At 42.5% G+C, this 25,251-nt stretch overlaps 1 protein-coding gene across 2 annotated transcripts in view; it reads right to left on the reverse strand.

Annotated features, from left to right (window-relative positions):
* Positions 1–25,251, reverse strand: part of LOC138298754 (zinc finger protein 34-like) — a 298,592-nt gene that overhangs the window by 252,108 nt on the left and 21,233 nt on the right. The gene's annotated exons all lie outside the window — the stretch shown is intronic.

Consider the following 25,251-nt stretch of genomic DNA (forward strand, 5'->3'; position numbering starts at 1 on the left):
AGTGCTTACTACCCCTGATGAGGCGTTGAAGCACACTACCCTGGAACTCAAGATTAGAGCGTAATAGTTAGTAGATTAATAATAAGTGTTTTTACCCTGTGCATTAGTTTTGTAAGACCCGTGTTCTTGATTTTGTGAGTGTTTAGTAAAATTTTGACTAGGCACACAATGACTGGAATAGATTTGAAAAGAGGAAGTAGTAACTTGCTTGTGTAAGCAGTGGTCATGGGGTCTTGTTAGTTGGGTAAAATGACTACAAAGGCTAAAAAGGAGGCAAATGTTTGAGAAGGATGTTTGAGAGTGCATAATAGTCAAAAGGTTTTGGGATGAGTGAGAGTGAGAGGAGGGGTGGGATAAAGGCTGCTGGTGTATTATGTTTTGTATATCTAAACTGAAATTGAATCATACATATATACACACATGACACTTGGTAATATTTTAGTGGCTGGAGTAAACCCCTCTATATAAATACCCATATGTACACAGAAGCAGCAATATTTATATGATCGGATATGCATCTTGTATTAATGTATGGATTTTTTTTGGTTTCAAATAAAACATACATATGTACATATGACACTTCTTGAGGCTTTCATAGCAGACATAAACCCTTCTATATATGCACCTATATGTACATAGAAGCAGCAATATAGACTTAGGGCCCGATTTAGAACTCGTCGTACAGGTTACTCTGTCATTCCGGTGATAGATATCCCATCTGACAAAATCTAAATCCCATAGGACATAATTGGATTTAGATTTCAGCTGACAGGATATCCGTCACTTTAGTGACAGAGTAACTTGTCAGTCGAGTTCTAAATCAGGTCCTTAGTCTGATATACACATGTATCTTTTGGAGTAATAAACATTTTTCCCTTATATAAATGAATCTACTTTTAACAAGAAGCACAGTTTAATGCACAACACATGTATAACAACAATCTCAATCAATCAATCAATAGTTTATTCGGTCCAGATTTGGACCATTTGAGAAGTAAAAAGTGATCATACATACAAAAGGATAGAAGCCATAAACCATTGCATAATAGAAAAATAGAAAAAAGACATTAGCAATTAATACACCGCTTATATATATATATAAAAAAAAAACAAAAAAAAGGTTCGTAAAATTACATTAAAAAGTTTCATAAATAATTAAGACAAGACTCTCAAAATAGTCTCTGAATCTTACCCTGTGCAAGACGCTAAATGCTAAAATAATACTGATCAATTGTTAAAAGCATAAAGACCATTCTAAAACAGGTTTATACATAAAATAAGACATAAAAGCTACATACAACAGCTCCTATTAGCAAAAGTTAGAAGTCAACCAGTGGAAAATGGAGCCCTAAGTTAGTCAGTTCTCTTAGATAAGTTGGTCAAATAAATTGCATCTTGCCATTTGTAAAATTATATATGATGGGGAGCTATAAGTCACTTCAATTGGGGTAACCCACTAGACAACATGCTCGGGGATACAGTCTTATATCCTCGATGGGTCGCACTAATAGTTTTATTTAAAATCCCAGACTAATATAACAGGGTGGTAGTTCGCTAACTTCTAGACCGTTCTTCGACCGGTGGATTAAGATCTGTAATGATCCTACTGCGGATTTTCCATGCTGCTGCCAAATATTTAGAAACAGAACTCACTATCAGCATGGAAGTGTCATATTTGCATATTCTATATACACTGTTTCGGTTTTGTGTTAACAGTGTTTTGCACAGAGGGATAATCCACTTCCCTCGAGGGCATTTGTACAGAGGACAGAAAAATAGGACATGCTCAGAAGTTTCCTTGCATAGATGGCAGTTTATGCATTTGTCAGATAAAGAACTATTGGTCGACCAGCAAGCCGTGAAGCTGTTGACTGCCAATGTTCCATATCTGAACTGAAGTAGCAAAGAGCGAGCACGGGCTGGTATAGGGAGATCCAGGAAGCTTTCAGGCAGAGGTTCGTGCTTGACCAGCAGAAACTCTGCTGTCAGCCGGCCTAACCCAATTAAGCCGAGAGATTCCTCATGGATTTTTTCCCAATAACGGTCTTTGGTCAGGCGTTTAGCGTTACCAGGAATCATCTCGGGATTCTCCCAATAATGGGATAAATTCAGTTTGACCCAAGCCGCTTTCATCTCCCTTAGCCACCGTACTTTTTCCCATCCATAGCAAGGTGGCAATAGTTCTTTAACTGCTGACCTGAAGGGTTCGAGTTCATCCGTTTTCCATAGTCTGACCCAGTACAGAAGTGGTCTTAAATATGCTGTATCTTTAATACTATTTAGACCCAGGTCCAGTCTTAGGGGGAGCATCGGCGTGCCCTTCCCTAGTCTGGATATGTGTCTAAGGAAGTTATTTTCTTTGATTTGAAGTGTATCCAGTTGTCTGTAAGATCCCCAAAGTTCCGCTCCATATAGGGCCGCGGCACGGATTTGGGCTTTGTAAATTTCAGAGATAAGGGTCAGAGGGGGACTTGTTGCAGTGCAAGCCTTACGTCCTATCACTCCACATCTTTGGCTGATTGTTAGTGCCCCTTTCCTTATAGCTGCATCCCAGCTGCCCTTATCGGATAGTCTGATGCCCAGGTAATCGTATTCCATTACCCTCTCCAGATGAATTGAATCCATCTTTATATTTGCTCTAAGCTTCTTGTTCGGGGCACTATATATGATGAGTTTGGTTTTCTTAACATTTATGTCTAACCCGTAATCTCTGCAGAATACACCGAACTGGTTAACCAGATTCTGGATTCCCATGGATGATTTAGACAGGAGGATAGTGTCATCTGCATAAAGTAGGCATGGAACTTTGGTCCCGGCCAGCTTTGGGGAATCATTAGTGCAATTTGCTAAATACTTAATACAATTGTTTATGTATAGAAGAAAAAGGGTGGGGGCCAAAACACACCCCTGTCTGACTCCCCTCTCAATAGCCACTGCTTCTGTTAGATCACCATCCTTACCGCTCCTGATTTGTGCATAAGTATTCTCGTGTAATCGGGTGATAAGTTTCAAGAGGCCGTGTGGGACACCCATGTTGGCTAGTGTCAGCCATAACTGGTTTCTGGGGACCAAATCAAACGCGGCTCTAAGATCAATGAAAACTACAAAAAGGTTGCCCCCTCCTACTTCCACAGTCTTCCATTTTATTGCTAAAAATCTTAGCACCTGATCTATGGTACTAACTGCTGGCCTAAACCCTGCTTGCAAATCAGAAATGGCATTGGTTTCCAGAATCCATTCTTCTAGACGGGACAGAATTTGCTTTGCAAAAAGTTTTTGGAAGTTGTCGAGTAAGGAGATTGGGCGGTAGTTAACAGGGTTAGAGGGGTTACCTTTCTTAAAGATGGGAACTATCTCTGCTCCCATCCAGGAGCTCGGGACAGGTGCTCCTGCAGTTACCACATTGGAAATAAGGTTCAGATATGGGGCCCATATATCTGGGTTTGTCTTGTATAAATCGCCTGGTATTTTATCAAAGCTGGGAGCCTTTCCCCATTTCAGTGAAGCGATCGCAGCCTTGGTTTCTGCCAGGGTAAATTCAATTTTGGGGGTCTCAGTAATCATGGTATGGGTCAATTCCCTGGTAGTAACACCTGTGATCCCAGAATATAATCGGGAGAAGTGATCTGTCCACTCTACAGGGAGTATTGAGGCACCAGGCGAACAATTAGGTTCTTCACTGGCATCAGCCACCAATTTCCAAAATTTCGAGGTGTCATTTATTTTAGCAGGCTCCAGGAGGGAAACCCATCTAGATTCATCCCATCTCCTTCGGGCTCTACTTTGTTCCTGTTTATAATCTTTCCTGGCTTCCCTTATATGATCTGACTGGCCTCCTCTTAAAGCTCTCAGCAGTTTGTGCTGTGCTTCCCTGCATGCGGCATTGAACCACCTTGCGTTGCACTTCTTTTTAACTTCTTTTGCAGACTCTTTAGTAAAAAGATTTTTTAAAGAATTAAAAAATTGTGTGTGGGCTGCTATAAGCCCACCACTATCTTCTAAAGGCTGAGATATACAATCCATGTGATCAGCCAACTGCCTGTACACAGATGCCAAGGTGGCTGTGTCGGTGCTCAGGGATTCCCATCTAACATTTCGTCTATTGTTGGTCAGTGTGAACTGTTGTTCGTGGGTCTTGGAACAGGAGACTTCAAGTAGGGGTAGTAGGTTCCTAAGAAATAAAATCAACGGTTCATGGTCACTTTCCTCATGTTCTACAATGTTCATGTCAACCATATAGCCCCACAGGCGGATGTCAAGCAAAATATAGTCTATCTGGCTCTTCTGTGTCCCGCGCCTATATGTAGGGTGAAGACTAGGGTCCGAGCGGGAACGTCCATTGCAGGCCCGCAGGCCATGTGCCAGTGTAATATCAACAACCTAATGTGTTAATCTATTTATTTTTGGTCTTTTGCTTGATACCAGTTGAGGGATACCCCAGTAGGCGTCTTCATCTTTGTATAGTTCCTGGGCCAGCAAGTAGGGTTCAAAAGTGACATTAAAATCTCCAGCAATAAGAATAAAGTGGGAAGGTGATTTACAAGAAAGAAAGCTGTCCAAAATAGTCAATGTGTCGGACTCATATTTGCTACCCAGGCTCCTAGTATAAATATTGATTATTAAAAGTGGTTTCTCACTGAGGGATGGTATTGATAAACCCATTAAATCAGGGCAGCCCAAGTCAATTGTTTCAATCCGACATTTAAAGGAACAGCTAAGCCATATAAGCAGCCCACCTGAGGGTCTCCCTGAATTCACCTTAGTTGCTGGGACCCAGTAACTTTTGTAACCAATTCTGTATTTGGGCTCCAGTGCCCATGTTTCTTGGAAAATACATATTTTATGTTCGTCTATGAATTTGCCCCATTCAGGGTTGTTCATTTTATTCTCCAACCCTGCAATATTCCAACTAAGGATGGTATCTAGGCCATCTGTTTTGTCTTGGGGAGCTTCAGCCACAGGGTTCTCTCTTGCAAATGGAGTACCGTGGGGAAGTTTTATACCCTTTTCAATCATATCTATACCAGCCACGTTTGGATTTCCCACTGCAGTATTGCCCAATATATTTCTTGCCCCGTCTAGATCGGGGGGTGGCGTGAGCAGTTCGAGTGTCTGAGATGGTGGTGAATATCCAAGTTTACTGGGGTCTAATAAATCTGTGGCTAAATTGGTCTCAATCGCCTTGCGCTCCTTATTTGCACCCCCAATACAGATTTCAGAACTCTGGGCACAGGAGGAAAGCCAGATACTAATTTCCATCTTAGAAAGATCTGGCTGAGCAAGTGAGGAAATTGGCGTAGGGTCTCTGGTGTCTGCAGTAGGGGTTTGTTCGACCTCAGGATTGCCTTGCCCTATTTCGTGAGTTTCAATATTTCCGACTATAGGGTACTCTTTATCCCAATTATTTGAACCTTGAGGCTGAAATGAACTGTACTCAGTGCTGGCTTTTAGTCAATCAATTTCAGAAAGCGATCTCATCTCCATACAGTGAAAAGCAAAGTTTGTCATGTCTGCGTAAAGAGTTGCGCTACATTATTGTGTTTTTTAAAAATATATGTTTATTGTATTTTTGTTTTTTTCTTTGCATCATATCTTACAGTGCATAATTATATAACCTTTTGCATCCACATTGGCAGTAGGCAATAGTTAGATAGTATACATTTTGCAGTTTCTCCTGGCCAACATTTCTTATTCAGAGTAATTCCATAAGGTTACATATGTGGGGCCAGTTGTGTGGTCTGGCACCTTGTTATGTATCCTGTTTGGTATATGGTATGCCTCTATCTGTGTGTGCAGGCTTTGACCTGCAGAACAATGGGCCTCTTTGAACCAAGAGAACCATCGTATACAACTATATTATGTTAATATCCTGAGCGAGAAGACAATAATAAAGCAGAGAAAATTTAAAGAAAAATGAAAATATAACAATGGGTAGTCATTGAGGGGGTCGGCTGGAGGATGTCTTGAAGAGTAATTCTATCGGGAGTCGCTGTGGGTGTGCCTATTTCTCATGTGTGCTTGACCTTGTCATTGGTCTATGTGTCTGACGCAACTAATGTTAAGGGGATGGAGGGTGAATGTGCTGGGTGCAGAAGTGTCTACATTCCCTCTGTCTAACTCACTGTGTTCTGACCCTGTGTCCTCCCTTGGGTGCTCCCAGTCTCTAGCACCTCAGTCCATAGGCCTGCCATAGGGTGACTACGGAGTCCACAAGCATCTTCTCGTTTCAAGACGCTTTCCTCTGCTCTGGACCACAGGGTGACAGCTCTAGCCCCGGCTTCCATTGATGGTCCCACCCCAGACTTCCAGTGCAGTGGGATTCTATGCCTAGCCAACGCAAGTGCCAGGTCTAAGAATCTAGAGACAATTTTGCGCTTATGGAGTCTAGAGAACTCTCCAAGCAGGCATATTTCTAGGATAAAGGGGAGGGGACGACCCAGTGTCTCACTGAGGTGGAGCAACTCTGCATTCCAGTAAACCTGTAGGGTTAGGCATCCCACATCATGTGGGCAAAGTCTGCGTCTGGCAGGTGGCATCTGGGGCACATCCCAGGTTCTCCACCAAATATTTCATGCAGCATATGGGATGTGAGATACGCTATATGTAATATGATGAAATGCATGTATTTTAGTCTCGTATTACAGGAGATTCTAAGTGGGTAGGCTAGAGTCCTGTCCCAGTTTCCATCAGTTACTTCATGATTTAGAAGGGTTTCCCATCTGTTTCTAATAGATATCTGTAGAGTCATGTCACCTACCACCTTGCTGAACCTAGGGTAAGCAGTAGTTGAAACACTGCATGCTGCGAGGGCTCTTCTCTTCCCTATTCTCACAGATCTGCGTACATCCCTATCAGTGCCTCATACATCACAATTTGGCCATGTGGCAGAGCATATTGCTTCATCAGGTCATCTAGTGGCAGAAGGACAACCGATGAAAATCAATCACCCACTGTTACTATCCTGGCCTCTGTCCAGCTCCTCAATTGAGTCAGGGTAAAGAAGTCTACCGGTACACTGTGGGGCAATCCCACCAGTGGTAGATTTGGTGCACTTAGTGGCGCTCCCTGTGTACTTACTTTACTACAGCACCAGCTGTAAAGTGCCACTTTGAGCAAGACACCTGGTTTCACAACTGGTAAGTATGTGCGCAGTAGTCTAGCCAGTAGTAATCCCAGATGTGGCTTTAGGCCAAGAAGGTCTAAGGCGCCCCTGTGTATGCCATCCAACCACCTGGCCACCCACTGGAGTTCCACCTCCATATAGCACAATTAAAAGTCAGGGGTGCTGAGGCCACCCCCTGCAGAAGTGTGTTTCAGTACTCACAACAATACTCTATGGCAGTGGCCATCACAGATCAGTTTGCGCAAGAGAGCCTCTATCGAGATAGAAGTCCCAAGTCTTCACTCGTGCTGTCGGTTCAGCATACAGGAGAGCCACTCACCTTATCCTATCCTCCACCATGCCTATCCGGTGCATTACTTTCAACAGAAAGTCCCACCTAAGCAAGTTGAAAGCCTTTTCAATGTTTATTGACGTTAGCACATCGCATCTGGTGCGTCCTGGACATGTATGTGGTAGAGAATGTGGTACAGTCTCCTAAGGTTGAGAGGTGTGTTACGTTGTGGTAGGAAGCCATGTTGGTCTTCGTGTACTAGAGTCTACATGTAGGAGAGGAGTCTGGTTGCTAATATCTTGCTCAATCTCTTGAAGTCTGTGTTGAGCATAGACAGGGGGCGGCACGCAGTGGCAGATGCACCTGCAGTGGTGGTCTTAGGTAGGGAAATAATTGTCATGTTCCGTATCCTGTCTGGGAAATATCCTTTCTCCAATGATTCAGCATATAGGGTTGCCAGTCGTAGGGCCAGAAGGTCTGAAAAATTCATATACATTTCCACAAAGAGTCCGTCGGGCCCTAGGGTTTTACCTGTGGCCATGTCCATAATGGCTTGTCTAATTTCTCGCACTGTCACATGGCCTACGATATTGCATTGTGCCTCTTGCGCCAGTTTTGGGTGGGTGAGGCGGTTTAAAAACTCGTCTTGTGCACTATCTGGGGGATTTCTGGGCTGCCGTATAATGTTGTGTAGTAACTGCAGAACTCATCATTACATTTGTCCTGGAGTATAAATATGTGCACCAGTAGCTTTTGTTAGGTGTGTAATCGGAGTGCTGTGCAGTTCAAAGTGAATAAGCCAGGCCAGCATCTACCCTGATTTACATTCTATGTCATGTATTTTGGCTATATAGGTCTTGTAGTCAAGACATCTTAGTTTTTCTAATATGGTGTTATACTGGTCTTTTGTGTCAATAAAAAGTCTATGTGAGGGCGGGTCTGCCCCCTGGATATTCCCTAGTGAATGAAGTTTGGTTTCTAATGTGTGCAGTTCCGTCCCCATTTTCTTACTAATATCTATGGTTTGTCCCATGCAATGACCTCGGACCACCACCTTAAAGGCCTCCCACTGTGTAAGTACGGATGACGCTGTGCTGTCATTCACCGTGAAATAGTCAGTGATTGTTGTGTGTAGTGTTTCTTCATAGGAGCAGTCCTCTAACGTCACCGGCTGTAGACACCAGGTGGGAATCACCAGTCTACTGTCCATGAGTCGCAGTCCCAGAAGCAGGGGGCTATGGTCAGATATGATCTGGCCAGGGGCGGCTCCTCCATATGGGCAGAGGAGCGTCGCCCCCCCTGCCTGCAGCAACCGTTGCAAATCCTTTTGCATGGAAAGGATAATGAACTCTGTTTATTATCCTTTCCATGTAAAAGGGGTGGGGCATTGGGGGTGATGAGCTGAGGGGAGAGGACTCTGCTCTCCCCTCAGAGCACATTTGTGTTTGGCCAACCGTCTCGGGCCGGCCAAACACACATGCGCAAGGGCTCTGTCCAGCCCAGCACAGGCTCCCAATCGGCCTGGGTGCTCCCAGCCAATCCTGACGCTGCTCTGAGCAGCGTCAGGATTGGCGCAGGGCAGGCTGGGAGCCTGTGCCTGCAGCAGCAACGGGAGAGGAGCGTGGCGCGGGAGCAAAGCATGTACTTTTTTTTATTATTATTTTTTTTTCCGCGCCCTCCGCGAGGAAGGTCAGTTGGTCTTGGTTAAGTGCATATACGCTACCCAGTGTTAGTTCCCATCCCGCTAATCTACCTCTGACTAAAATATATCATCCCTCTTTGTTGACCCAGGATTGTTTGAGTTCGAAGAAGTGCCAGCCGTAACCCATATCAGCACGCCCCCGCATAGGCAGAGTAGTTAGTGGCATATAACTAGCTGTGCCATCCACGACGCAGTATCTTTACTTCGACCACTGTGAGGTGTGTCTTGTAACATGGTGATCTGCACCCATCTGTGGGTCAAATATCTGTGTATGTTGTGTCTTTTACCTTCTGATCCCATCCCTCAAACATTCCAGGTCATGCAGTTACATCCTGTTCATCTAGTAGCCCTAATATTACTTCAGTCATATGAGACAGCCATGTACTTAAGCATGACAGTTGCATCACCTCCCACCAGTCCTCCCAGTAAAGACCCTGCAGAGACAAATAATATATTTCACAACAAGCAACTCCCAATTAACAGGGCTACACGGCAACGGCCGGCCGCCCAAGCTTACAGTAACCAACAGTTCATAACACAGGCAAAATTCCACTAGTTTCCTGGAGGGGGTCAGGTGAATATAGCACAAATGACTGGGATCCGATCCAGCCCCTGGTAGCAGCATTGCTGAGAGGGCATCTAGTTCCATCGTCTTTGCTGCTGTTTGAGGGGTCTAATACCCATAGGTCTCGGCCCAGCCATCACCATTTGCTCTGTAGTGTATCATGCATCTTCATGTGATGTCTGTCAGGCATTACATGTTATCAGCTACTGGGTTTCTACATATTTTAAATTTTACTAGCTGTAACTTGGCTGCCTGTTAGACTTCAATGAGGCAGTCTGGTGGACGGTCTTCCTCTTGTTTGGCAAGAACATTAGCCGTCTGTGGGGCCGCCACTGGCAGTTCATTCAAGGCCAGGACTGAGTCTTCTGAATTTGATGCCAGAGAGCATTTATCTGAGGCGTGTTCTGATTCCGAGTCTGAGTTTACCTGTGTTGCTAGGTCAGTGAGGGCTTGCAAGGCTGCTGCACGCACCCATTTCGTTTCTTCTCCTGTCGGTCTTTCAGTGAGACTCCTGCTCTTGGTCTGGTGGAGCCACTTCCTCGGTTTGCATTTGGTTTCCCCATCTTTACGTCACATCCCTTTTAGCAGTGTTCCAGTTTATAGTTGTCGAACCAGGTCCATGCTGATTGAGGGTCCTCACAGAGTGGGTTTTCTCATCCAACATGATCTTCAATTTGGCCAGCAACATTAAGGAAAGCTAGTGCCCTTCCTCTCGTAGTGCTTTCTTCACTTCCATGTAAGTAGCTCTCTTAGACTATAATGCAGACGTATAATCTGGGAATAGTGACACCTTCCCATTTTCAATGGCATATGGGCCATTCATCCTTGCTTGTTGGAGTAGTGCGTCTCTGCCTCCGAAGTATAGGCGCCTGGCCACTATCGGTCGCAGTGGGCAGTGGTTTGGCAGGCACTCCGTGAGTGCGTTCTATTGGGAAGGTGGGTGTAAGGTGGTTCCGGACAATCTCGGTCTTCATCCAATGTTCGAGATAAGTTACCTTGGGGGTTATTACAACTTTGGAGGAGGTGTTAATCCGTCCCAAAAGTGACAGTAAAGTGACGGATATACCACCAGCCGTATTACGAGTCCATTATATCCTATGGAACTCGTAATACGGCTGGTAGTATATCCGTCACATTTGGGACGGATTAACACCTCCTCCAAAGTTGTAATAACCCCCCCATGTCTTTTCCTTGGGTTCCTTCCGGACGACCCACTATACGGACGTTGTTCCACCTGTTGTGACCTTCGGCATCCTCAGGTCGGTGTTCCGAGGTATGCACTCTATCGGATAGAGCCTCAACTTGCCAGGCAAGGTCTATTTGCGCTGGGCACAGTTCTTGGAGACCAGATTCAACTCCCTTCCCCCGTCTGCTAATTTGTGGTGTTCTGCGCATAACAGTCCTAGACCAACTTAGACCATCCCAATGTCTTGTTGGAGTGCTTCTTTTATGTACATAATAGCTCCTAGGATTTTTTCGAATTGAGCCTGCTTTGGGGGGACTGTCCTCTCTGGGTCCAGTGGTCCTTCTCCCATGGTTGATTGCTCATCCTCTGCCTAGGTACTAGTGAACTTGGTTTGGAGGTTCCCCATATTTATTGTATGGTGTGCCTACAAAGCAGTGGCGATTTTGTATTCAGCAGTAAGTAGTGTAGGAGCAACCAGGCCAATGTTACAGTCTTGGCTCTCTGCCTGGGGTGCGGCAATTGCTGTAGTTTAGTGGTTTGTTTTACCAGTACAGGGTGGCCGATGCTCCATTGTGTCAATGTTCTGGTCAATACTATCAGATACAAGGTACAGCGCAGGGTACAGTTGTTTACGATCGAGTAACCTCATCACCTAAGCTGGTCTCCCTGCTGTTGATGGCATTCAGTCTGTATCATCCGGAGACATTGTGGGACTGATCAATGGAAATAGGCTGTCCCTCCTCGGTTTCTTTCTTATAGACACAGTTGTGAAGTGGGTCATCCAGTATGGGCCTATAGTATGGCTCGTAGCAGTTACTAGTGCACAGGTGTCCCAGGCAGGGGTCACAAGAGTGAGCTCGTTCTCTGGTGTGTTGTGAGGGGGTCTCAGCTTAACCCATCAGGCCTTAGCAATGTGTGTTCGCTGCCAGCATAGCCAAGTTTCTCTTAAGTTTCAGGCAGCAGGGGAACGTGAAGTATGGTGCAGCACCTCTGGTATGTTGCCCTAGTAGTGCAGGGTAGGACGCGTCAGGGCTACTCAGCGGGGCTATCATAGGCCCCTGTTGCTCACAAGTGTGAGTATCTCTATGATTATGGCGTGGCAAACCCCATTTTTTATGCCGCTGTAGTGGCGAGGTTCTCGGCTGGGAAGTGTGCCTCAGCCCAAAGCCCCATTCAATAGGGCCTTACCTCTTCTGTTGAGGCCTTCATGGTTCGGAGGTGTAGGTACACCAGGGCCATCTTCAGTCCCATGTCCTGCAGGGCTGTTCACCCAGGGAGTCTAGTGTACAGCGCTTGCAAGGGGGCCTGCAGTTGAGAGGCTCCTACCTCCACTGGCACCCGTCCCATTACCTGTGTGTGGTCATTCCCTAGAAGGGCTACGGGGGCCTTGCATAATCCGCCCTGCCAGGATTGTATTTCTGTGGCCCCTTGATAAAGGGTCTCGGGTCCTGCTTACCGCGTTCTTTGAGTCATGCGGCGGAGCAGTCTGCCAGTCCCAGCACTGTCTCTGGTTCTTGCAGGAGTCCACCCCTTGTTTAGTGTGCAGCCTTCTGTTGGGTGAGGCCACGAGGCTGTCACGCACCTCTTTCTGTCATGTCATGGCCTTAAGGGGTTCACAGCTACAGCCCCCTTGGGCCCCCACTTGGTGTCCTAATAAAAAACATTCAGCAGGGCAGCTGAGCAGTATCAACACCGCCACTCCGTTTCACAGGCGACCGTTTTCCTCCCTGGGTGAAGTCTGGCTCAGGCTCTGTCACAGGCCTGTTTCATGCACCTTTGTGTGTCTCCTTCTCCTGCAATCTTTATCGACCCGGCTTGCATTCCGAAGCAGTCCTGGTCTGTGGTGCTGTTTGGATCGGCATATCAGGGTTGGAGGGGCCTTCTCAGCTAGGAATAAGCAGGATTTTGAGTTAGGCCGGAGAGGAGCAGTGCAACTATGTGTCCGCCATCTTCCTCAGCTAGCTGTGCCCTCTGTTGTGCTACACTATTGTGTTGTGAATACAGTCAATATGTGGGGAAAAGCTAGCTCTTGACTAATCCTACGACAGTGAGATGATTGTCAGAGGATCTTATGTTTGTGGGTAGCGGATTCCATCGTTTTGCTGTTTGAACCAAGAAAGATGTCTCACCCACGTTTTTTTCTTTCATGTAGGAATTTTTAGGCAGGGATCTATTCTCAAGCGTAGGTTCCTTTGTTGTATGCATTTATTGTTTTTTCTTCCTGATTAAAAGTGGTCATTTGCCATGTACTGTTCTGCTTTGTGTGTGATACAAAGCTGCTTGAAGGTGGATCTTCTAGCAACTGGTAACCAGTTTAGAGCCCTCAAGGCTGGGAATCTGTTTGCTTGAGGCTTTAGGTGTAGGAGGGGTCTAGCAGCAGTGTTCTGAATTCTCTGTTATGTTCTCATAGTTGACAAAGGTGAGGCATGATATATATCATTATATAATTAACGTAATCCGGTTTTGAAAGGACAAGGGAAATAGAGCTTGAACTTCCAGGAGAATCTTCGATGCAGGAAGATGCATCACAGTGTTTTCATTGTGAGAAAACTTGATTTGGCTACCTTATTCACCTGTAAATTCATTGACAGCTCAGCGGCTATGGGAATTCCAAAGTTTCCTACCTCCTTAAATATTTTTGGCGGTGGTCCTCGATCATCAGTCGTGGAGAGAGTCAGAAGTTTTTCAGTCGCCACAGGTGAGTAGTCCAGTTTTGGAGACATTCAATTTGAGGTGAATACCATGCCATCTACTGGTCAGCGAGCAGAGGCAACAGAAGATTTTTGATGTTCCAATGTCCTTTGGACTTTTCAATTTCAGAAGTATCTGCCTGTCAGCCGAGTAGTTATAGGAAGTGAAATCAAAACCACTGATCAGATCCGGTAATGATTTCATGTAGATGTCGAAAAGCATCAGTGAGATGATTGTGCCCGGAGGAATTTGTGCTTTAATGCTGTATCGTTTACAAGAGAATGGAGAAGTATGTATAATATTTGTTCTATTGAGGAGGTACGATGTGATCCAAGCAAGAGCTACACTCTCTATTCTGGCTTCTTCAAGTCTTAGAATTAGTGTGTTATGGTCCACCATGTCACAAGGCTGCTAAAGGTTCCAACAGAAGAATAGCAGCAACCCCTTTCAGGTCTAATGTGTTTTTTAGGTCATCCCAGATAGAGATTAGGGTTGTTTCAGTGCCTCTTCTTGGGCTGAATCCACTTTGGAAGTCAGAAAGTATGAAATCCTCATCAATGAATTGTGACATCTGGGTGAAGGCTGCTGTTTCTATACCTTTTCGCAGGAATTACTTGTTTGCTATGGATCTTTAGTTGTTGGGTCCTTGATTGTGTAGGACACTTTTGTTTAATAATGGGCGTATGTATGCCTTTTTTAAGTCTTCTGGGAAAACTCCTGTCGTTAAGGAGTTGTGGATCAGAGTTGTGACTGGGATGGCAGCTGAAGTTGATAGTAGAATGTTTTTGAAGATTTGCGGTGGACAAGAGTAAGAGGGGCAGCCAACTGGCTTGCTTGGTTTGACAAGATCCAGGAATTTGGCCGGTGATAGTTCTTTGAAGGAGCGTAGAGGCTGTGTTTTCTTTTTCCTTGAGGGTTATCTTGCAATGTTGTGGCTGCTGTTTTTTCATTGTTTAAGTAAAAACTCAAAATGTTTGATTTAGTTGAGTAATGATTTGCCAGTTTGTCACAAAATAATTTAGAAATGGGATTGATAGCTTCTGTGCATTTTGACAAAAAAAAAAAAAAAAACTCACAGAATTTGTTAAAAGTCTTTATTGGTACACTGTACTTTGGATTTGGTTGGAACAGTATCTCCTTTTTGCTTTATTGATTGTTGACTTGTATATTCTGTTGTGTCTGCGCAGGCATATCTTGTCTTCATGGTTGTTTATTTTCAGCCAGTAGCGTTGAAGCTTAGCAATTTTTATTTAAAAAAATCTGTATTCATCCAAGGAGTGTGTATTTTTCTTTGTTATACTTAGTTATACGTAGATTTTTTAGGAAGAATTAGAAGATCAACAGCTTTGTGGGGCCATCCAAAGAAGGTTTGTACAGAATTGAGGTAAGCAGTTTTTCTAGTTCTTCCAAATTCAGCTTGTTCCAAGGTCGATATGTAGTTATGAGTGAGATAATCCTAATTGTGATGAGTTGTGGCCTCTTGTGTTGGAAGAAAACAAGGAACTGGTCTGATCACATGACTGGAGTATTCCTTTGAAACATGACTAGGTCGGGATTGATGAAGAAGACATCTAATGTTTGTTCAGTGATGTGTGGGGTTGTGAATGAGCTGCTGTAGGTTGTATGTGTCTAGGTCAGTGAAGATTGTTCTGGGATGTGGCATATTAGTTTATCACACCATATACTGAGGTCACCAAGGATGCAAAGGTATATTGTAAGAGATTTGTCTGAGAATGCTGCATTGCTAGGTGGTGGTCAGTGGAGAAGTAGAAAGTAACATGAAAAGGTTGGGGTAAAGTTGCACCTGACAAGGAGGGCCTCACAACCTCGTAAAAAAACATCCTCAGCGTTGGTGAGATTTGTTTTTTTTTTAAATGTAGTGGCTAAGGAGATTCCTCCTTTGACTATGCGATTTTGTGCTGCACCTGGATATCTTGGTGGAACAGCTCCATGCAATAGTAGTGTCATATCTTCCCCTAGCCATGATTCTGTTAGGAAAAGTAAGTCAGGGTTTTTGTCTATCAATAGATCGAATATGTGGTGCTTGTTTTTGAAATGGAACAAGCATTTATCAGTAGGAAGTCTAAAGAATCTGTTTTGGAGGTTTGGTGAGTTTGTGCTGCAGGAGAGTATTGTCCTTTGAAGTTGTAAGTGGTCTTAACTGTTGGGAGGCAGAAAAAGTGTTTTTTTTTGTTTATCATCCTTCAAAAGGCTTACACGACATTCTTTTGGGTCTGGTTGTGTGGATGGTGGTGAGTCTGCTTGAAATTGAGAGATTGAGCTCTGGAGTTGTGTGTGAAAATGAAGCTTGTTTTCTGATATACAAGGGGATGTGAGGTTATGAAGACTGTTGTGGAGTGCTTCCTTTTGCATGTATTGAAGGTGGAAGATGAATGGGTAAGGGATGGTGGTAGAGTATGAGTGATGTTTTATGGTTCTGAATTCATCAATGGATGGGAGACACGCAAGTAAGTGTTGTCTGTTTGCGGATTAAGTAATTGGTGTATTCGTTACATTGAGATTGTGAGGTAGAGATGGGTTTAAATGTGTGTTATTTATGCTGGTTTTCAGTGAAGAGTGGATATATGTAGGTATGCTGGAATGGTGGGGAGCTTTGGAATTTGTGAGATTTTGTTCCGATACATTTTATATGTGTGTTTGTTTTGTTTTTGTGGGGTAGCTTTATCTGGTATTTTGGTAGTGACTTGAGGTTTAGGATTTGAGTGTGAAGGACTGGTGAGCTGTGTATATGAAGGAGAAGGGGTTGGGATTGTGTGTGAGAGTAGAGACTGTGTAGTGTGAGAGTGGGAAAACAGTTGTTTTGGGAGATGCATGTAGGGGGATATTTTGAATTACTGGTGAAGGGGAGTGTTGAAAGAGTGTTGTCATTGGTTGTGTGCGAGAAGAGGATGATTGTGTGGTAAAGCAATATGATAGATGGTTGAATAAAAGGTTCAGAGCGGTGACAATGGCAATGCTAGGAGTAGGCAGTGAAAGGGTTTTGTTTGTAAAGAGTGGGAGTTTGTGAAATTAAAGGTGTGAGATCTGTCTACATTACACACCACACACAGGAGTTCTAATTTGTAAACAAATATATTACAGGAAAATAGTAATTTAATGCAGGTTATCCTACCATCATTATCTTTTTCGTCTTTCAGTTTGCTTGTGTTAATTTAGGCTTTTTGGGAGTTTGCAGGAAAAAGCATTGGAAAAAAAAGATTATTTTCCTCTTTCAATTTTTTTACATACACGATGAGCAATGCCTAAACAAATCAACACACTAGGTTTTACAAAAGTGGTCAGCTTCCCTATGGAAATGTATAAGTGTCCCAAGTTGAACGTATGCGCTTGGCCAAACTGTTCCATTGGAGAGCATGGGAGTAGCATTTAAATGAGAGCTGCTGCAAGATCATTCATTGGATGGGTTACTTCCCAGGTACACAGTACCTTCAGGGCTGTGAGCTTCACAATCCCCTTTCTCTCTCTAAACCTTTGGTGCTGTGCACTCCCCTGATTCCACATAACAGTGGGCTGAAACTTTCTTTTCTTTTTTTGGTTCAGTGAGAAAAAAAATTAGAACATGTTTTATTTTGTAACTTCTATGGCAAACTGATCTAAGAAAAATCCAACAGACATGAATATCAAATTGTCTTTGTACTATGCAAGGTATACAACAGTGATATATCTTCTATCTTGTTATGTGCCTCAACACTGGAAGAAGGTATCTTAATAGCCTTGAGTGGCTGGACGACTCTGAATATTTTACCTGTAACTGTACCAATAACGTGACCTACATAAAATAAACTGGATATACTATGTAGTCCAAAGCCCATTCAACCATATTAATATCACAGAATGTTAAAAGTCTTTAGTAAGCCCTAATAAGTTTTTGAATAAGGCTTGTTCTAGAGTTTGGTGGATGGATTGTGTACTATTGCATGGCAGAGTACTGTACTCCCACTATGGTGAGAGTACTCTGGCCACCAAATTTAGAGATGTCCACTGGCCCAACCGAGGACATCTCTTGCATTTCCAAGAACCACTGTCAGATCGGTTCCTGTATATGCACTGAAAGCTTGGCGGACAGTCCTGTCAATGTGACGGAGCAGTATGTCAAACTTCAACATTATTTTTATTTAAAAAAATAAAATCTCAAAGCAAGGTTTTTTTTTTAAATAGAAAAAAACAATGCCCCCTCTTCCTGGAAGTTTTCTCTCATGGCGTGGGCATCATTCTGCATTTTTCACTGCCTCTTACTGTAATGTTTTACCTGGCAGTGATGGACAATGAAAACTTGTCTTTGTCCGCCCTCTCTAAACATAGCTAGCGGACAAATGGCAAAAGCTCCAACAGCCATTTTTCTGTTGGGCTATCGGCAGTGTATGTCGGCTGCGGAGACAAAGTAGACTCTGCCATCTCCATATTGAAGGTCTGCCCGACTTCAAAAGAAGTAGGCAGACAAAATACTTTCTCGCCGTTGTGATGGAGGATCCTCTCTGTCAAACTCTAAATTTGTCCCATAGTGTCCAATATCATCTTAAAATTGAATCTGAGGTCATCACTTTCTGTGAAACGAGCACTGAAAACGAGCTTTCATGTGCAAAGGTGCCTATCAGGCTGGCTGACCCTAAGGCAAATCCAGTTTGGTGAGCATCAATCTTTAACCAATTATAACAAGAAGTATAATTTTAAGTCAAATATCAGTGGAGAAGATCACTGTTGGACCTCATAAACAAGTGGGGTGAACAAAAAAAAAAAAGGAGATTATCTTATCTTGGTCATGCTTCGCCCACCAACTAAGATATTTTCAAAAATGTTACTGGACGAACAGACCTTATGGACTGAACCTAAACCAGAGGCTTTCAAACTGTGGGGGGCATCTTGTGGGGTCCCTGGACATTTTCCCAGGGAGTAGCAAATGAGTCTCCAATTACTTGTAAATGAAGACAGCCTGAAAGCACAACTGATGCGTTTCCAGTGTTCACTTACATACAACAGTTAAAGTGCATAAAGAGAGTGGGAACTGTAATACTCAGTGCCATGGTGCAGGGTCAATGAGTGGGAAGATGGGGTCAAAGACGCAGCTGAACAGAACGAATTATTCTACATGTTATTGTTTTTTTCACCTTCTAGTAAAGGCATATTATTAACACACACACACACACCTTAAATGAAGAATACATGCAAGTTAAATTAATGAATGGGAAATATACTTTTCTAGATTATGAAACTTCAGTTCACTTATGTGATCTCTGCAGATATCTGTCTGCATCACAGAAAAGTCACAGAATTACATTCTGGTTGATGCAGTGGGGAATAGTGAATTGTTTATTTATAGTGCTACGAAGAAAGCATTGTGAATGTCATTATTTTAAAATTGCATTACACTGTTTAAAACAGGCTGCTTCAAAATATAGTTTAAGATAAAAGCAAGTACTTCAAAATATACATTTTGCATAGGCATCAGGACTATATCTGGTGCAAATATTTTTATTTTTGTCCAGTAAAGGGTGCACTCCTTTTAAAGGACACATTCATTACCTCTCAAAAAGAACAAATATGCCATCCTGAAGCTTCTATTCACTCCAATAATTAAAACATATTCTGGCTCCAAAGCAGCCTTTACATTTGGTGGTCAACCAATTGCACACATTTACATTACTTTCTGGTATTAGCTCTCTATGCTTCACAGCAGGAAGCCCCTCCCTCCTGCAAAAGTTGAGTTGTCACTTGGTCCCACTTATGGATGTCTTACTGTGTAAAGGGACATAGGGGTGCATTTACCTTGCTAGCATTATCTCCCAGATTACCACCACTGCACAGAGAACAAGGCACAAGCAACAGAGGGAAAGGGGGCTAGAAGTGTTTTTCCACAAATAGGCAGAAACCTTCTTTGAGCATCTGGTCTTGAAGAGTTGGCCCTGTGGAGTGGGCTGAGTAGACAGGCTGCTTCTCTGAGCTGTAGGTATCTGGTGCAGTAGCTGCAGAAGGACAGCTATTTTATTCGCCTTCCTTGCTTATATTAAATGCCCAGGGAATACTAGCTGTGCCAGTGTTGCTTTAGGCCTCAGAGCAATGTCCCAAATGGAGGGGAAAAATTAAGCAGATGAGACTTCTTGATTTAGGCATCAGAGAGATGGGACGGGAAAGATGATGTGAGATGGGACTGCATGTTGTTAACGAAGGGCAGAGGAGACAGCTTGTTTTGCAAATAAATAGCGATCATTAGCAAAGCAGGTTCAGTGGCAATGGTGCCCAAGAGCCTGAGTGGCCCACTGTATCACAATTATGAATGTTTTGCTTTAAGAAGTGGGCATCAAGGCTCACTTCCCTTGCTAGCATTAAGGTAAATGGCACCCCTGCTCCCAAAAGGGTGGGCAACCTGCAGTAGCTTATTTATTTTGAACAAAGAGACAGAAAGCTTATTTCAAGTTTGAAGTGATAGTCAGTCACGGGAGGGAAGGAGAGAAAGAAGAGGTGATAGCCTGCTTCTTAGGGCAGCCAGTCATCACTAATACAGCAGGAGTTGGATTAGGGCCCACAGCACTCCAATTATGGAGAGTAGTGTTTGTGGACAATTATGTTTTTGTTTGATGGCATTGCTCTTTTACAAGCCTCCAATTTAGTGTGAAATACGTGCTACAGAAAAACACCACTGTAAAGACCCTGCCACCTGCGATCAGTCCTGAACCACCCACTCCCCAAATGCTTGCAATAATGTTTTGTAGGGGGGGCAACTTCCAAACATTTTGCTAAGGGGGACTAAGAGCAAAACGGTTTGATCTAAACGTTTTTTAAACCCAACCTAATTCTGTTTCCATAATTGGAAGTCCACTTCAAACAGTGCTGCAGCACTTGCATTAATGGCTTTATTCCCCGTGTTGTGGTTAAACTGCAGTTTGCATATAGGGACTTTTATAAGGCATTTGATTCCACTGATGGTTCTGTGCTTTGGAAAAGATGTGGACATCAAGCATTCCCCTGCCACTGGTAAGCTTATTAATCTATTTATATGCAGATAGCTGTGCTATTAAGTCGCTCCCAAAGAAATCACCAATAGTTAAGGCATACCCATAAAATCTAGAGTGCACCAGGACTGTGTCCTGCATTCCACAGTAATTTATACTTGAGTGATCTATAACTTTGTCTTGCTGCTGCAAATACATTTCTTCAAGAACTTGAGCCTGTCATGGTTAGATCAATTTATTATGCAGAAGACTAAGGAGCCTCTTCCCAAAAATTGCACTTTGTAGTACATTTGGTAGTACAACAAACGCACTACAAAATGCTACTCGCAAATATACCCTACGGGAAGGTATAGGAAAAAATCAAAAACTTTAATAAATCTGAAAAATATTTTTTTGTTAAATATTATTTCATTAAATTTAATTATTTCGATATACTTAGTTTAAAAGCAGAATAAAAGAAATAAATGCTACAGCACTATTAGCTTAAATTAAAGCTCAATTATTTTAGTAAAGTTTAAATAAAAAAATAATTTCCCACCCAAGGTAAAAAAAAATATTTATTTTAATGCATTATTATTAAAAGTGATGTACAGAAGGAATTAAAAGTAATTTCATTATATTTTTTAAAATTCAATCTTAGATTTTTACATTTTAGATTCAAAAAGGTTGTTAACATATTTTATAATTAAATAAAAATGTTCTATTTGTATATAGTTTGTTAACATTAAAATATATTTATATATATTCTTAAATATTTTACAGAATTTAATTTAATTTACCATTATTTCCTACATGGTTTTATTTTAAGTCCCTATCTACATTGATGTCTATGGTAGAGTGCTGCAGTATCAGTGGTTGGTCATGTGTGGTGCAGGACATACTTCTGTTTCTACTTTGGTAGCTTTTTCATGCGGTGAAGTGTAAATCTACATTTGTTTAGTATCTTTACACTCTGATTTTGTGAATAGCCAAAAGTAGTAACGTTACTCATGCAAATCAGTCATGAGAGTAAGTTACCATTGTGAATTGCCCCATTAGTAGTTTTGAATGAAACTCCAATTGGACTACAATGCTCAATGACAGCACTTGCATTCTACACTTCTGAAAATTGCATTAACATTAATTATGCAGGGGTGTGGAATTCCTATAGCTGGACACCCATGACATATTGCTTGAGGTCAAGGACAACAAGATTTCATGTTTAATTTGTCCTTTGGACAAGTACGTCAAACCCACTCCAGCACAAACACTCTGGGTGCCAGTTTACAGTACCACATTATGGAGGAGGAAAGGGAACTATCTGCAGTTGAGGAAATATTTGTGTCCATATTTTACAAGTTCAAGCTTGTATTTATGGCTCATTAATGCGAAGTGTTTATTATTAGAATGAGCGCTCTAAATAAATGTAAGCTTGGACTGCCCTTCTGACTGTAGTTCCAGTAAAAAAAGAAAAGCATTTCTAAATGTATTAGGTTTCGCCTGTGGGATTAATAATATTGCTGTGGGAGCAGTGTTTGAGTGCAGAGAGAATGGTGTGAGTGCTCTCTGTGTAGGCTGGGTGGTGCAAAAATGAAAGTTAAGAAGTGTTTGAGTGCAGGGTGAAAGTGCCTGAATGCATGGGGATTGATGTGTGTTCAGTGCAGAATGAGAACTGTGTGAGTGTACAGTGTACAGGGTGAGAGATGTTTCCCTGTACAAAGTGCAACAAAAACACACCAGATGGGTGAGATAAGGCTGCTGTTGTTCTTGCAGTTTGAAAATGCAATTCTTAATTTCTTAAATGGAATAGCAGTGCGCAACGAGGGAGTCAACGGGAAGTCGTGAACTTCACCTTGTTTAGGTATATAAAACAGCAAAAAAAAGGAGGAAGCACCTCACACCCACTCAAGCAAAGAACAACACAGGAAAAATGCAAACACAATATCTTAAGTAATGAAAACAATGTTCTTCAAGACTAAATAAAAGCGGCAAAAAACAAACCAGAAAAGGGTTTGAAATGGTGATGGCTGAAACTTCTAAATCACCCAAAACAACTGCTCTGCTACGGGACATTCACTGCACGGAATTAGCAGATTTCTACAAATATAAGATATATAAAACATTCAAAAAGACTGATAATAGCACATATCTTCTGTGCATCTAACATAGTTCTCAACAAAAAGTTACCAATGAACAGATGGATATCCTTTAACTCCACTCAATATAGGAGACTTGGAGGTAATTATGAACTCACTCAAACCATACAGTTAATTGGACCAGGTTTCCCCTGCTAGCTAAATCGGCAATCACCTCCTTATCTTCCATGATATAATACATTGTAAATGCTTCCCTGGAAAATACCTTGTCCACATCTCTTTAAGTTAACCTGATTCACAAGAACCTGCCGGCAAATAAAATTATTGTTCTAGTGTCTGTCACAACAAGTTAATTCCAGACACCAGGTAGGCCCACTGAAACAGATCTATGGATTAACTTCTTAGATTCCTGAATTTATCAGTTCTGTTGATGGATCCTTTATCTACGGCTTTTATTCTCCTTTTCCCTGTGTCCCGAACTATTGCAGACTGAGTCTTGTAACTTCATCACATCAATACATTCAATTGCTCTAAATCACTGTAAAATGTATCTTTTTTAATGATCCTCATTCACATACTCTTTGTAAAGCACACCGGCATCCTTCTGGATTATTTTTACTCGGTCTAGAAATCAAAATAAGTAAATGAATGAAGGACAACCAACAATATACCCCGATAAACAATACTGCAATAGCTTAATGATAAGGCATTGTATAATGTATCTAAAATCTCTGATTTCTCTCTCTTTTTGCTTGTCACCCATGAGCGGAAAATCAGCATACTCCAAACCAATAGGAAGAGCGTTATAGCTACGACCTATGAAATACATGGGTCCTGTTCCACCGTAAAGGTGTGGGCTGTGCAAAAGCAAGAGAAGAAGCACATACTGTGATTTGAAGATCATAGTTGCTTTATAATTATTTGTTTATTTTTCTAAATGTAGTTTAAACCGCTTCGCTGCCAGGCCTTTTCCCCCTCAGGTGCCAGGCCTTTTTTTGGCTACTTGGGGCAGGGCGCACTTAGGCCCTCATAACTTTTTGTCCACATAAGCTACCCACGCCAAATTTGCGTCCTTTTTTTCCAACATCCTAGGGATTCTAGAGGTACCCAGACTTTGTGGGTTCCCCTGAAGGAGACCAAGAAATTAGCCAAAATACAGTAAACATTTCGTTTTTTTTAAAACAAATTGGAAAAAAGGGTTGCAGAAGAAGGCCTGTGTTTTTTTTCCTGAAATTGGCATCAACAAAGGGGTTGCAGTGCTAAAATCACCAGCTTCCCAGCTTTCAGGAACAGGCAGACTTGAATCAGAAACCCCAATTTTTCAGCACAATTTTGGCATTTTAATGGGACATACCCCTTTTTTACGATTTCTTTGTGCTTTCAGCCTCCTTCCAGTCAGTGATGGAAATGGGTGTGAAACCAATGCTGGATCCCAGAAACCTAAACATTTCTGAAAAATAGACAAAATTCTGAATTTAGCAATGGGTAATTTGTGTAGATCCTACAAGGGTTTCCTACAGAAAATAACTGAAATAAAAAAATATTGTAATTGAGGTGAAAAAAACAGCCATTTTTCTCTACGTCTTATCTGTAACTTTTTTCTGCAATGTCAGATTTTTTAAAGCAATATACCGTTACGTCTGCTGGACTCTTCTGGTTGCGGGGATATATAGGGCTTGTAGGTTCATCAAGAACCCTCGGTACCCAGAGCAAATAAATGAGCTGCACCTTGCAGTGGGTTTTCATTCTATACAGGGTATACAGCAATTCATTTGCTGAAATATAAAGAGTGAAAAACCTTTGTATTTCCAAAATGGGCACAAGATAAGGTGTTGAGGAGCAGTGGTTATTTGCACATCTCTGAATTCTGGGGTGCCCATACTAGCGTGTGAATTACAGGGCATTTCTCAAATAGATGTCTTTTTTACACACTGTCTTATATCTGGAAGGAAAAAATGTAGAGAAAGACAAGGGGCAATAACACTTGTTTTGCTATTGTATGTTCCCCCAAGTCTCCCGATAAAATGGTACCTCACTTGTGTGGGTAGGCCTAGCGCCTGCGACAGGAAGTGCCCCAAAACACAACGTGGACACATCACATTTTCCCAAAGAAAACAGAGCTGTTTTTTGCAAAGTGCCTAGCTGTGGATTTTGGCCTCTAGCTCAGCCGCCACCTAGGGAAACCTACCAAACCTGTGCATTTTTTAAAACTAGAGACCTAGGGGAATCCAAGACGGGGTGACTTGTGGGGCTCTCACCAGGTTCTGTTACCCAGAATCCTTTGCAAACCTCAAAATGTGGCTAAAAAAACACTTTATACTCACATTTCGGTGACAGAAAGTTTTGGAATCTGAGAGGAGCAACAAGTTTCCTTCCACCCAGCGTTCCCCCAAGTCTCCTGATAAAAATGTTACCTCACTTGTGTGGGTAGGCCTAGTGCCCGTGACGGGAAATGCCCCAAAACACTATCTGGACACATCAAAATTATCAAATAGAAAACTAACTGTTTTTGCGGGGGGGACACCTGCGTTTTTGGTCCTGGGCTCAACAGCCATCTAGGGAAACCTACCAAACCCAGACATTTCTGAAAACTAGACACCCGAGGGATTCAAGGGAGGTGTGACTTGCGTGGCTCCCCCAATGTTTTCTTACCCAGAATCCTCAAATTTA

The sequence above is a fragment of the Pleurodeles waltl genome, chromosome 1_2 (assembly GCF_031143425.1).
Source record: "Pleurodeles waltl isolate 20211129_DDA chromosome 1_2, aPleWal1.hap1.20221129, whole genome shotgun sequence".
NCBI lineage: Eukaryota > Metazoa > Chordata > Amphibia > Caudata > Salamandridae > Pleurodeles > Pleurodeles waltl.